This window comes from Microcaecilia unicolor, chromosome 14, assembly GCF_901765095.1.
Source record: "Microcaecilia unicolor chromosome 14, aMicUni1.1, whole genome shotgun sequence".
NCBI classification, from domain to species: domain Eukaryota; kingdom Metazoa; phylum Chordata; class Amphibia; order Gymnophiona; family Siphonopidae; genus Microcaecilia; species Microcaecilia unicolor.
In genome coordinates this window covers 2,103,853-2,117,676 of record NC_044044.1, presented here as the reverse complement: position 1 = coordinate 2,117,676, position 13,824 = coordinate 2,103,853, and the positions used below count along the sequence as shown (strand labels likewise).

The 13,824-nt window shown below is 49.6% G+C and overlaps 1 protein-coding gene across 1 annotated transcript in view; it reads left to right on the top strand.

Moving 5' to 3' along the window:
* The window catches only part of LOC115458147 (zinc finger protein 300-like), a 175,327-nt gene that overhangs the window by 54,598 nt on the left and 106,905 nt on the right, over positions 1 to 13,824 (top strand). The window lies entirely within an intron of this gene.

The window sequence follows — 13,824 nt, the reverse complement described above, 5'->3', positions numbered from 1 at the left end:
GTCTCTCTGTATTGTACCAGGAGTTTCGACTCAACGTCTTTGAAGAGTCCTCTCCTAGAGCTCCCCTATATGTCTGTTCTGCAGGGACCCCCACAACCAGTCATATTTTTAGAATATCCACAATGAATTATCATAAGGTAGATCTGAAGAATAGGATAGTGAACTTTCTAGAATCCAAGAGGTTGCAAGATCCAAGGCAGCATGGATGGAATCCACTTGGAGGAAAGAAAAGTGAGTAATGGCGTGCCTCAGGGATTGGTACTGGGGCTGATCTATTTAATATATTTATGAGCGACATTGCTAAAGGCATAGAAGGAAAAGTTTTCTTTTTTGCGGATGACACAAAGATGGCCAACAGAGTGGACACCCCAGAGGGAGTAGAAAACATGAGAAGAGATCCCCAAAAATTAGAAGAATGGTCTAAGATCTAGCAGTTAGTTTAATGGAAAGAAGTGCAAAATTCCCTTGGGGTGATACTCTCTGAGGATCTCAAGGCAGCGAAGCAATGTGACAAAGTGGTGGCTGCATAGAGAGAGGTATAACCAGTAGAAGAAAGGAGGTGTTGATGCACCTGTGCAGGTTGCTGTTGAGGCCCCATTTGGAATAGTGTGTTCAGTTTTGTAGGCCTTATCTTGCTAAGGATGTAAAAAGGCTTGAAGAAGTGGTGAAAATGGTATGTGCTTTGCACCACAAGACTTGTGAGAAGAAACTTGACAACCTGATTATGTATATCCTAGAGGAATGGAGAGATCGGGGTGATATGATGCTGATGTTTAAATATTTGAATGGTGGTAATATGCAAACAAATCTTTTCCACAGACAAGGAACATTGTAGAACTATAGAGAATGAATTGAGGTTCCAGGGGGCTTGACATAGGAGTAACAATGCTTGGGTTCATTATTTGACTCACTCTTATTTCATCCCCTTGGTCCAGCACCTCTCTCCCTTCCCTCTAGCTCCTCTCCATCCATGAGTCCAGTACATCTCTCCCTTCACTTTAGCTCTCCACCCTCCTCACATGAGCCCAGGACATCTCTGTTTTGCCCTCCTCCTCCCCGTGGGACTGATTTATTTGTCTCTTCCTTCTACATTAGGAGGTTTGAGAAGTTTCATGGCTTCAAGAGAGAGAGAATTAGACTGGGGGGTGGCTGGAGAGGGGCATGAGAGAGAGAGACTGGGGGGGGTGGCTGGAGAGAGGGACATGAGAGACTGGGGGGTGGCTGGAGAGGGACATGAGAGACTGGGGGTGGCTGGAGAAGGACATGAGAGAGAGAGAGACTGGGGGTGGCTGGAGAGGGACATGAGAGAGAGAGACTGGGTGGGTGGCTGGAGAGGGACATGAGAGAGAGAGACTGTGGGGGGGTGGCTGGAGAGGGACATGAGAAAGAGAGACGGGGGTGGCTGGAGAGGGACATGAGAGAGAGAGACAGAGAGACTGGGGGATGGCTGGAGAGGGGAGAGAGACTGGGGGATGGTTGGAGAGGGGCAAGAAAAAAAGAGAGAGAGACCAGGGGATGGCTGGAGAGGGGTTTGAGAGAGACGGGGGAAAGACTGGAGAGGTGTGTAAGATGGGGGAAGGCTGGAGAGGGGGGAGTGAGAGAGACGGGGGGAAGGCTGGAGAGGGTAGTGAGAGACTGGGGGATGGCTGGAGAGGGGAGTGAGAGAGACTGGGGGATGGCTGGAGAGGGGCATGAGAGAGAGAGAGACACACACACACACACCAGGAGTGGGGCATGAGAGAGAGACACACACCGGGAGAGGGGCATGAGAGAGAGACACACCGGGAGAAGGCCTGAGAGGGGAATGAGAGAGAGAGAGAGACACACGTCGGGGGAACGCCCGAGAGGGGCATGAAAAAGAGAGAGAGACACGGGGGAACGCCCGAGAGGGGCATGAAAAAGAGAGAGAGACACGGGGGAACGCCCGAGAGGGGCATGAGAGAGAGACACGTCAGGGGAATGCCCGAGAGGGGCATGAGAGAGAGACACGTCGGGGGAAGGCCCAAGAGGGGCATGAGAGAGAGAGACACGTCGGGGGAATGCCCGAGAGGGGCATAAGAGAGAGACACGTCGGGGGAAGGCCCAAGAGGAGCATGAGAGAGAGAGACACGTCGGGGGAAGGCCCGAGAGGGGCATGAGAGAGAGAGACACGTCGGGGGAAGGCCCGAGAGGGGCATGAGCGAGAGAGACACGTCGGGGGAAGGCCCGAGAGGGGCATGAGAGAGAGAGAGACACGTCGGGGGAAGGCCCGAGAGTGGCATGAGAGAGAGAGACACGTCGGGGGAAGGCCCAAGAGGGGCACGAGAGAGAGAGACATGACGGGAGAAGACCCGAGAGGGGCATGAGAGTGATAGACAAACCGGGAGAAGGCCAGAGAGGAGCATGAGAGAGAGAGAGAGACGTGCCGGGGAAAGGCCAGAGAGAGACAGTGTATTTTTTTAGGGTCAATTTATCCCTCCCTATATGGTGGTTCACCCACCAATACCTAGGAAGAAATAAATCACCCAAGGCTGCATCAGTTAGGAGTTTAATTAGATACCTTATTTCTTACCAAGTATTTGTACAATTAGCAGATCAGTGATATCTCACTGGGAGTACAGAACATTGCTGTACAAAAGTACTGCTATATCTAAGACTCCAAATTATATATAGGCAATCAAATACTTTTATTTATTATTCTCCAAGTATATGTACAATCAATTGCTTATGGGAGTACAGTACCACAGCTACATATGGGTGTTCTCTGGATCTGAGTCTCTGTTTTATTTAAGGTCTTTTTTTTTTTTGCCCTCACCCCAAATTACCAGCTAAAGCCAATTTGCAGATATAAAAGACTCAAGACTACTTATGAGAAAGCAATAGAATTACTTGCCAATTGATTGGTTTCTCATGGGAGAGCAGCCCTACTTGCACAAAGGGTACTGGCTGTGACTGTCTCTTTCCATTGAAGTAGGAAGTACACTCATTTTTATATGTCCATTCAGGATACAAATAATATGACAGTAAGCACACCTTATTTGCAGATTAATACCTTTTAAATATTTGAACGTCTGTATCATTTGTTTCTCCTTTCCTCCAAGGTATAAATGTTCAGGTCAGCAAGTCTCTCCTTGTATGGTTTGCAACACAAAACCCATACCATGTTTGTAGCTTCTAGAAAGTTAATTATCCTTTGAGCAGCGACTCCATTATTTTTCCTACCACCGACGTGAGACTTACCTTCTCCACTACTGCCAACTCCAGACTTTGCGCCTTCTGTCTCGCTGCATCCTACGCCTGGAATAAGCTTCTTGAGCCCCTACGTCTTGCCCCATCCTTGGCCACCTTTAAATCTAGACTGAAAGCCCACCTCTTTAACATTGCTTTTGACTTGTAACCACTCGCCTCCACCTACCCTCCTCTCCTCCTTCCTTTACACATTAATTGATTTGATTACTTTATTTTTTGTCTATTAGATTGTAAGCTCTTTGAGCAGGGACTGTCTTTCTTCTATGTTTGTGCAGCGCTGCGTACGCCTTGTAGTGCTATAGAAATGCTAAATAGTAGTAGTTATTGGATCTATGTTAATGTCAGAGTTAACACTGAGTTCGTTAGTATTTACTGGAAAAGCTAATAATAGACTAGCTGTTCCTGGAAGCCTTCCTGAGGAGTTATCTTGTTCTGTTTTTCACTAAAACATCTGTGACCACCATGTTGCTAAACGTGTTACTCTGTTTTTCCACTTATGCCCGTTCCTTATTCTGTTGCATGAAAATGTCAGAACAGATCATGAGTTCTGCAGTCACACTGAAGTTCAGGTTAGAGTCATGGGCCTGTAAGGTTTTTTCTCATGTTAGATCCTGAACCAAAGTCAGGCCTTGAACCAAAGCTCATAGCTGTAATGATAATAGACAAGAGACACGCCGGAGGAAGGCCTGAGAGAGAGAGACGCTGGGAGAGGGGCATGAGAGCGATAGACACACAGGGAGAAGACCCAAGAAGGGCATGAGAGGGATAGACACACCAGGGGAAGACCTGAGAGGGTCATGAGAGAGATAGACGCACCAGCAGAGGGGTGTGTAAGAGAGAGAGACACGCCGGGAGAAAGCCCGAGAGGAATAGACACGTCGGGGGAAGCCCCGAGAGGGGCAGGAGAGAGACATGCTGGGGGAAAGCCCGAGAGGGGCAGGAGAGAGACAAGCTGGGGGAAGGCCCGAGAGGGGCAGAAGAGAGAGACATGCTGGGGGAAGGCCCGAGAGGGGCAGAAGAGAGAGACATGCTGGGGGAAGGCCCGAGAGGGGCAGAAGAGAGACATGTTGGGTGAAGGCCCAAGACGGGCAGGAGACAGACGTGCTGGGGGAAGGCCCGAGACAGGCAGGAGAGAGAGATACACACATTGGGAGAGGGGCGTGAGAGAGAGAGACGCCGGGAGAAGGCCTGAGAGAGAGAGACATGCCGGGAGAGGGCCCGAGAGAGATAGAAATGTTGGGAGAAGGCCCGAGAGGGGCATGAGAGAGAGACATGCTGGGAAAAGGCCCGAGAGGGACATGAGAGATGCTGGGGGAAGGCCCGAGAGGGACATGAGAGAGAATCATGCTGGGAGAAGGCCAGAGAGGGACATGAGAGAGAATCATGCTGGGAGAAGGCCCGAGAGGGACATACAGTGGGGGAAATAAGTATTTGATCCCTTGCTGATTTTGTAAGTTTGCCCACTGACAAAGACATGAGCAGCCCATAATTGAAGGGTAGGTTATTGGTAACAGTGAGAGATAGCACATCACAAATTAAATCCGGAAAATCACATTGTGGAAAGTATATGAATTTATTTGCATTCTGCAGAGGGAAATAAGTATTTAATCCCTCTGGCAAACAAGACCTAATACTTGGTGGCAAAACCCTTGTTGGCAAGCACAGCGGTCAGACGTCTTCATGTGTGAGGTTTGCACACATGTCAGGAGGAATTTTGGTCCACTCCTCTTTGCAGATCATCTCTAAATCATTAAGAGTTCTGGGCTGTCGCTTGGCAACTCGCAGCTTCAGCTCCCTCCATAAGTTTTCAATGGGATTAAGGTCTGGTGACTGGCTAGGCCACTCCATGACCCTAATGTGCTTCTTCCTGAGCCACTCCTTTGTTGTCTTGGCTGTATGTCTTGGGTCATTGTCGTGCTGGAAGACCCAGCCACGACCCATTTTTAAGGCCCTGGCGGAGGGAAGGAGGTTGTCACTCAGAATTGTACGGTACATGGCCCCATCCATTCTCCCATTGATGCGGTGAAGTAGTCCTGTGCCCTTAGCAGAGAAACACCCCCAAAACATAACATTTCCACCTCCATGCTTGACAGTGGGGACGGTGTTCTTTGGGTCATAGGCAGCATTTCTCTTCCTCCAAACACGGCGAGTTGAGTTCATGCCAAAGAGCTCAATTTTTGTCTCATCTGACCACAGCACCTTCTCCCAATCACTCTCGGCATCATCCAGGTGTTCACTGGCAAACTTCAGACGGGCCGTCACATGTGCCTTCCGGAGCAGGGGGACCTTGCGGGCACTGCAGGATTGCAATCCGTTATGTCGTAATGTGTTACCAATGGTTTTCGTGGTGACAGTGGTCCCAGCTGCCTTGAGATCATTGACAAGTTCCCCCCTTGTAGTTGTAGGCTGATTTCTAACCTTCCTCATGATCAAGGATACCCCACGAGGTGAGATTTTGCGTGGAGCCCCAGATCTTTGTCGATTGACAGTCATTTTGTACTTCTTCCATTTTCTTACTATGGCACCAACAGTTGTCTCCTTCTCACCCAGCGTCTTACTGATGGTTTTGTAGCCCATTCCAGCCTTGTGCAGGTGTATGATCTTGTCCCTGACATCCTTAGACAGCTCCTTGCTCTTGGCCATTTTGTAGAGGTTAGAGTCTGACTGATTCACTGAGTCTGTGGACAGGTGTCTTTCATACAGGTGACCATTGCCGACAGCTGTCTGTCATGCAGGTACCGAGTTGATTTGGAGCATCTACCTGGTCTGTAGGGGCCAGATCTCTTACTGGTTGGTGGGGGATCAAATACTTATTTCCCTCTGCAGAATGCAAATAAATTCATATACTTTCCACAATGTGATTTTCCGGATTTAATTTGTGATGTGCTATCTCTCACTGTTACCAATAACCTACCCTTCAATTATGGGCTGCTCATGTCTTTGTCAGTGGGCAAACTTACAAAATCAGCAAGGGATCAAATACTTATTTCCCCCACTGTAAGAGAGACATGCTGGGAGAAAGCCCGAGAGGGGCATGAGAGAGAGACATTCTGGGAGAAAGCCCGAGAGGGGCATGAGAGAGAGACATTCTGGGAGAAGGCCCGAGAAGGACATGAGAGAGAGAGACATTCTGGGAGAAGGCCCGAGAGGGGCATGAGAGAGAGACATTCTGGGAGAAGTCCCGAGAGGGGCATAAGAGAGAGACATGCTGGGAGAAGGCCCGAGAGGGATATGAAAGAGGGACATGCTGGTGGAAGGCCTGAGAGGGACATGAGAGAGAATCATGCTGGGAGAAGGTCCGAGAGGGACATGAGAGAGAGACATTCTGGGAGAAGGCCCGAGAGGGACATGCTGGTGGAAGGCCTGAGAGGGACATGAGAGAGAATCATGTTGGGAGAAGGTCCGAGAGGGACATGAGAGAGAGACATTCTGGGAGAAGGCCCGAGAAGGACATGAGAGAGAGACATGCCAGGAGAAGACCCGAGAAGGACATGAGAGAGAGACATGCCAGGAGAAGACCCGAGAGGGGCGTGAGAGAGAGAGAGAGAGACATGCCGGGAGAAGACCCGAGAGGGGCGTGAGAGAGAGAGAGAGACACACACCCTGGGGGGAAGGCCCGAGAGGGGCAAGAGAGAGAGAGACATACACTAGGGTAAGGTCCGAGAGGGGCATGAGAGAGCGAGAGAGAGAGACACGCTGGGGAAAGGCCCGAGAAGGGCATGAGAGAGAGAGAGAGATACACGCTAGGGAAGGCACGAGAGAGAGAGAGAGACACACACTGAGAGAATGGCATGAGAGAGGGAGACACACACACTGCGAGGGGGGCATTAGAGAGGGGGGAGAGAAAGAGAGAGGCTCGAGAGGGGCATGAAAGAGAGACACGCCGGGGAAGGCCCAAGAGGGGTATTAGAGAAATAGACGCACCGGGAGAGGGGCATGAGAGAGAGACACACACACACCGGGAGAAGATCTTAGAGGGGCATATGAGAGAGAGAGACACGCCGGGAGACCTGAGAGGGGCATGAGAGAGAGAGACACGCTGGGAGAAGACCTGAGAGGGCCATGAGAGCAATAGGCAAACCAGGGAAAGGCCCGAGAGGGCTGTGAGAGTGAGAGACATGCCGAGGAGAAGTCTCAAGAGGGGTATGAGAGAGAGAGAGACACGCCGGAGGAAAGCCAGAGAGAGAGAGACTCTCAGGGGGAAGGCCTGAGAGTGGCATGAGAGAGAGACACGCTGGGAGAGGGGCATGAGAGTGACAGGCTCGCAGGGAAAAGACCTGAGAGGGGCATGAGAGAGAGAGACATGTCAGGAGACCCGAGAGGGGCATGAGAGAGACACACACACACACCAGGAGAAGGCCCGAGAAAAGCATGAGAGCGAGAAACACGCTGGGAGAAGGCCCGAGAGGAGCATGAGAGCGAGACACTCGGGGAAGGTCTGAGAGGGGCATGAGAGAGAGAGACATGCCGGGAGAGGGGCATGAGAGTAACAGACATGCAGGGAAAAGACCCGAGAGGGGCATGAGAGAGAGAGACATGGGAGACCAGAGAGGGACACGAGAGAGAGAGAGACACGCCGGGAGAGGGGCATGAGAGTGATAGACACGCCAGGAGAAGGCCCGAGAGAGGCATGAGAATGAGAGACACACTGGGAGAAGGCCCGAGAGGGGCTTGAGAGAGACATGCCAGGAGAAGGCCCGAGAGACACATGCCGGGAGAAGGCCCGAGAGGGGCGTGAGAGAGATTGAGACACACCGGGAGAAGACCTGAGAGGGGCATGAGAGCGAGAGACAAGCCGGGAGAAGGCCCAAGAGGGGCATGAGAGACATGCCAGGGGCATGAGAGAGACATGCCAGGGGAAAGCCAGAGAGGGGCATGAGAGAGAGAGAAATATACGCTGAGGAAAGACCTGAGAGGGGCATGAGAGAGAAACACGCTGGGGGAAGGCCCGAGAGGGGCATGAGAGAGAGAGAGACATGCCGGGGTAATGCCCGAGAGGGGCATGAGAGAGAGAGAGAGACAAATACGACACCGCCCTCCTAATTGAATTAAAGGAGATGCTTGTGACCGTTCCGTCGCTCTACTTTGAAACAGCTTACTAAACATTTCCCTATTTACCTATACCATGTTCTTATGTTAATGCGAGATCTGTAGGAAATAAAGCACATATTATTAAGGATTGGATTACAGAAAAGCAGTTAGGATATTTTTGGATAACCGAAACCTGGTTAACATCAGCAGTAGACCCCGTGATAAATGAGATCTGCCCACCTGGCTATAAAATTAAGTTAACTTGTAGGGAGAATTAGGGGCTCTTTTACAGAGCGGCGGTAAGCCCAATGCCGGTTGACCGCTCGCTCTTCCGGGACTACCGCCAGCCCAACGCGGCTGCCAGTGGTAGTCCCGCCTCAAGCGTGCGCCATTTCTGGGGGAAAAAGAAAACCCCCGGAAATGGCTTGTGTGGTGATATCCCAGTGGTAATCGGGCATCACCGCTTACTGCGGGGTAGCACGGGAGCCCTTATCACCACCTCAGTGAGTGGCGGTAAGAGTTCTCTTACCACATGGACATTTTGGGGGGAGGGGAGGGGCTTTTACCGGCTGCAGAAAAAAGGGCTCTGGTGTGCAAGAAAATCAGCCCCCGCCGCTACCACAGGGCCCTTTTTCCTGCAATTTAGTAAAAGAACCTCTAAGAGGTGGAGGTACAGCATTCATCTATAAAGATTTTTTTGAAGTAGTTACTTTAGAAGCTTACATTTCACCTGAACTAGAAATTGTAGCCTATCAGATTAAGGATATCATATTCCACTATTCAGTGACTCACATAATAAAAGGCATTAATTAGATTTAATAGTATTTGCTAAGGTGGATACTTGTATAGATAAACTTTATGAAGATAGTATTTGGTTAGAGATTCCTTGGTCAAACCATTTCATCTATCAATTTAATATTGACTGGAGACAATTAGGAAGAACTAAATCATTAAACCAAACTTTGTGTGTTTCTAGAGGAGATATAGTTAGTTACTTTTTGGCTACAACTGGATGAAGCAAGTGCTTTCTGGGAATCTATTTGCATTTTAGTAATGAGGTATTGGATAATTTGGATCCTTAAAGTTCGTACTGAAATGTCCAGATGTTCTGATAAATGGTTTGACCCTGAATTGCTTGTCCTTAAGAGGAAATGTAGATCTGCAGAGAGATTATGGCAAAAACATATTGAAACAAAGGATAATTGGAGAGTATGAGACTATTGAAAAGAGAGAATTATTATTCAAAATTGGTTGAAGACAATTCTGTAGATACAAAATTGCTTTTTAAAATTCTAAGAGATTGTACAAATACAGAGGCTTGTACTGCTCCATCTACTATTAAAACACCTTCTGCTTCCCAGTTAGCTAATTTATTTTAACTCAAAAAATCTAAAAAATAAGAGAATCCTTTAAAGATGATGATATTTTTGATTTTTTGGATCCTAGTTTGGATTTTATCTCAGCAGACAGAATTTGGAGTGATTTTTCTCCGAGGACAAGCAGGCTGCATTATTCTCACACGTGGGATCGATGTCCGCGTCGGCACGGGAATCGGCGTTTTGCCATAGCAAAGAAGAAAAAACTTTGCTAGTGTCTTCTAGCGCACGTGCGCGGACTGACTTGCCGCGTGAGCATGTACCTCAGTTACTTTTTTTTCGCAACAAGGTGCAGCAGGTTCCTCCTGTGCTCGTTCTGGCCAGGGAAAGAGTTCTTCTGAAGAGTGATTTTTATTCTCTACTTTGTTTTTCTTTAAAAAAGAGCTTAGGATCCTTTTTCTTGAATCCTCAGGCTTTTTTCCCAATCTTTCCTTTCTTTTTCGACGCAGCTGGGTTTTTCTCCTCATTTTCGTGCCCCTTTTTATTGGCATAATCGAGTCTTTTGATTTCACCGGACCCGTTTTTCCTTCCATGTCATTGAGGCTTCAAACATCGTTCTCTGTGCAACCGGACAATCTCAGTTACCGATACCCATTCCTAGTGTATCCAGTGCCTTGGGCCCGACCACAGCCCAGCTGCTTGTGCTCTGTGTCTTCATATGAAGACGCGGACCCAAGTAGCTCGAGAACCCCAACACGAGAAACTTTTTGGGGCTCAGTCCAGTCCTTTGACGTCGGCATCGACATTGGTACCAAGGTCGGCAACATTGACATCGAGGGAAGCATAGACGTCAAGAGCAGAGGTAATGGCTGCTGAGAGACCAAGTTGTGCTGGGAGTAGTGAGGTGTCAAGTGGGTCTCCACCTGTCTCGAAGCCTCCTGCTATGCAGGCACCCCGGGACCGACCATCATCTGACCCCACCCCAAGGAGACATGAGGATTCCATGTTGTCCTCGTCAGCACCGAGGAGTCTTGGTGACGGACATCAAGCGAAGGCGAAGAAGCACCGTCTCCGATCTCCTTCGACACATGGTGCTGGGAGCTCTGGGGCATCGAAGGATTCGGCACCCGAGAAGCATCAGCACCGAGAGGATTGCTCCCCCTCCATACAGGAGGTGCTGATGCGTCGGTCTCTTGGCAGCCCGGTACCTGCTCCTGAACCTCAACCAATTCTGCCACAGGCTGCTCCACCGGCCCCCCAGCCTTCTCCAGTTGCGGTTCTCGAGCACATCCGGGCCCTGCTTCCAGAACTTCTGGAAGAACTGCGCCAGTCTACTTTGGTGTCGTGGGTGCTTGTGCCTTCCTCGCCGCCTGCTGCAGTGACGTCTGGCCCTTTGCCTGCGGTGAGGTCCCCGTCAAGCAGCACCGGTGTCGGCTGCCACCCAGGTTGACTCCCCTTCGACGTCTGTAGAGGAAGCTTCACCGCAGTCCATGCAGTCGTCAGCTTCTCGACATCACCATTGAGGATGTCGATCCTCGGTGTCAAGGCAGGCTCAGTCTCTGAGCTCCCTTATGGAAGTGCTTTCCAATACTGAAGAGGAGTATTCGTGGGAGTCAGAGGAAAATCCCAGATACTTCTCCTCTGATGAGTCTTTTAGAATTCTCTCTGAACCTTCCCCTCCACCTGAAAGGAGACTCCTCCTGAGAGTCTCTCTTTTACATCTTTTGTCCCGGAAATGGCTATTAATATTCCATTCCCTATGGAGGTGGAGGATGAGCCCAGGGCTGAGATGCTTGAGGTCCTGGATTATCCCTCTCCACCTAAGGAGGCAGTGACGGCTCCTTTGCATAAGGTACTCAAGGAAGTCCTTATGCAAAACTGGTCGTTCCCTCTGTCTGCTCTCGTGATCCTGAAGAAGACCTATTCCCAATATCGGATCCACGGTGAACCTGGGTTGATAAGGTCTCAGTTACCACACAATTCCATAGTGGTGGACTCTGCCCTCAAAAGAGCCAAGTGTATTAGGAACTATGCCTTGACGCCCCCAGGCAGAGAAGCTAGGACCTTGGACTCTTTTGGGAGGAAGACGTATCAGGCCGCTATGCTCACTGCCCGTATTCAATCTTACCAGCTCTACACGAGCGTCCACTTGTGGAACTCGGTGATGGAGCTGTCTGTCTTGGTCAATGCCCTCCCTCCGGAGCAGGCCGAGCCTTTGCGCCAGGTGGTCAGGCAGCAGAAGGCGTGTCATAAATTCCTGGCCAGGGGAGCTTATGATACTTTTGATGTGGCATCCAGAATCGCTGCTCAGGGTATAGCGATGCACAAACTCTCATGGCTGTGTGTCTCTGACCTGGATCATTCGGTCCAGCAGAGGATGGTGGATGTACCTTGCTGGGGGGATAACCTTTTTAGAGTGAAGGTGGAAGATCTGGTTGGCCAGATCAAGAAGCACAGTGATGCTATGGCTTCTCTCTCCCACCAGGTGCCTTCTGCTTCAGCCTCCTCAAGTAGGAGGTTTTTTTTTTTTTTGGGGGGGGGGGGGCGCGGAGTGCTCCGTATTCCTATGCTAGGCGTAGGTACACTCCAGTGTTCCAACAGTCTAGTCAGGTTCAGTCCCAGCATGCTCGTTCTCATCAACAGCGTGCGCCTAAGACCCCCCTGCTGCTTCCCAGCAAAAGCAAGGGATGGGCTTCTGACTGGCTCCAGCAAAGCATAGCCACAGTAAAAGTGTCCATACTGGACGACTTGCCGGTTGGAGGGAGGTTAATGTTTTTTCACCAAAGGTGGCCTCTCGTAACCTCTAACCAGTGGCGGGAGGCGGGGATAGTGCTGGGCGGACTTATAAGGTCTGTGCCAGAGCCAGTGGTGGGAGGCGGGACTGGTAGTTGGGAGGCGGGGATAGTGCTGGGCAGACTTACACGGTGTGTGCCCTGAAAAGGACAGGTACAAATCAAGGTAAGGTATACACAAAAAGTAGCACATATGAGTTTATCTTGTTGGGCAGACTGGATGGACCATGCACGTCTTTTTCTGGCGTCATCTACTATGTTACTATGTAACTCTCTGCCCTTCTAAAGGCCCATGCGGTCGAACCCGTTCCACCAGGGGAAGAAGGGCTGGGATACTATTCCAGGTACTTCCTTGTGCACAAGAAAACGGGGGGGGGGATGTGTCCCATCCTAGACCTAAGTGCTAGAGTTACTGGAGTTCGTAATAAATTACTCCAAGGCCCATCTCACTCCTGTTCAGAAATTGGAGTTCATTGGAGCACTACTGGACATGAAGGCAGCTCGGGCTTATCTCCCCAAGACAAGGGCAGACAACCTCCTGTCCCTGGTGTCCACAGTTCGAGCGTCTCAGCAGGTCACAGCGTGGCAGATGCTGAGACTCTAGGAGCTCATGGCCGCCACAGTTCATGTAACACCCATGGCACATCTACATATGAGATTAGCTCAATGGTCCCTAGCTTCCCAGTGGTATCAAGCTGCAGAGAATCTAGAGGATGTGACCCAACTGTCCACTGACTTTCGGAATTCTCTTCAGTGGTGGACAATCTGATCCAATTTGACCATGGGACGACCATTCCAAATTCTTCAGCCACAAAAAGTGCTGACGACGGATGCATCCCTCCTGGGATGGGGAGCTCATGTAGATGGGCTTCACACTCAGTGAACCTAGTCCTTCCAGGAAACCGCTCGTAATTCCATGAAGTTGATCTGAAGACCTATCTGGAACACTCTGAAGGCTTTCAGAGATCGGCTGTCCAACCAAATCATCTTGATTCAAACAATCAGGTTCTATTGAGTTCCTTCAATCTGGTGGATCATGAGATCTCATTAAGGATACTGAACGAACTGGGAATTACAGGGAAGGTGTATGACTGGTTCTTTGGGGTTTTTTTTAATATCACAACTGTATAGTTAAAATTGTTGAAACACATTCTGAACAATGGCCTAATCCTCGTGAAGTGCCACAGGGTTCACCATTGTCTCCTCTCTTGTTTAATGTTTACTTGTATTCACTGGGGTATGTCTTAGAGAAATTGGGAGTCCACTTTTATAGTTATGCTGATGACATAACAATCATGATTCCTGTAAGTTCAATGGTAGTATCCTGTTCACTCTTACTACACTCTGGCTACTCTAGAATCATGGATGAAAATGTGTAAACAAGTTAAAGGCAGACAAAACAAAATTTTTATTGATTAGCCATTCAGCTATGGAAGAAGAGAATAATGCTAGAATTG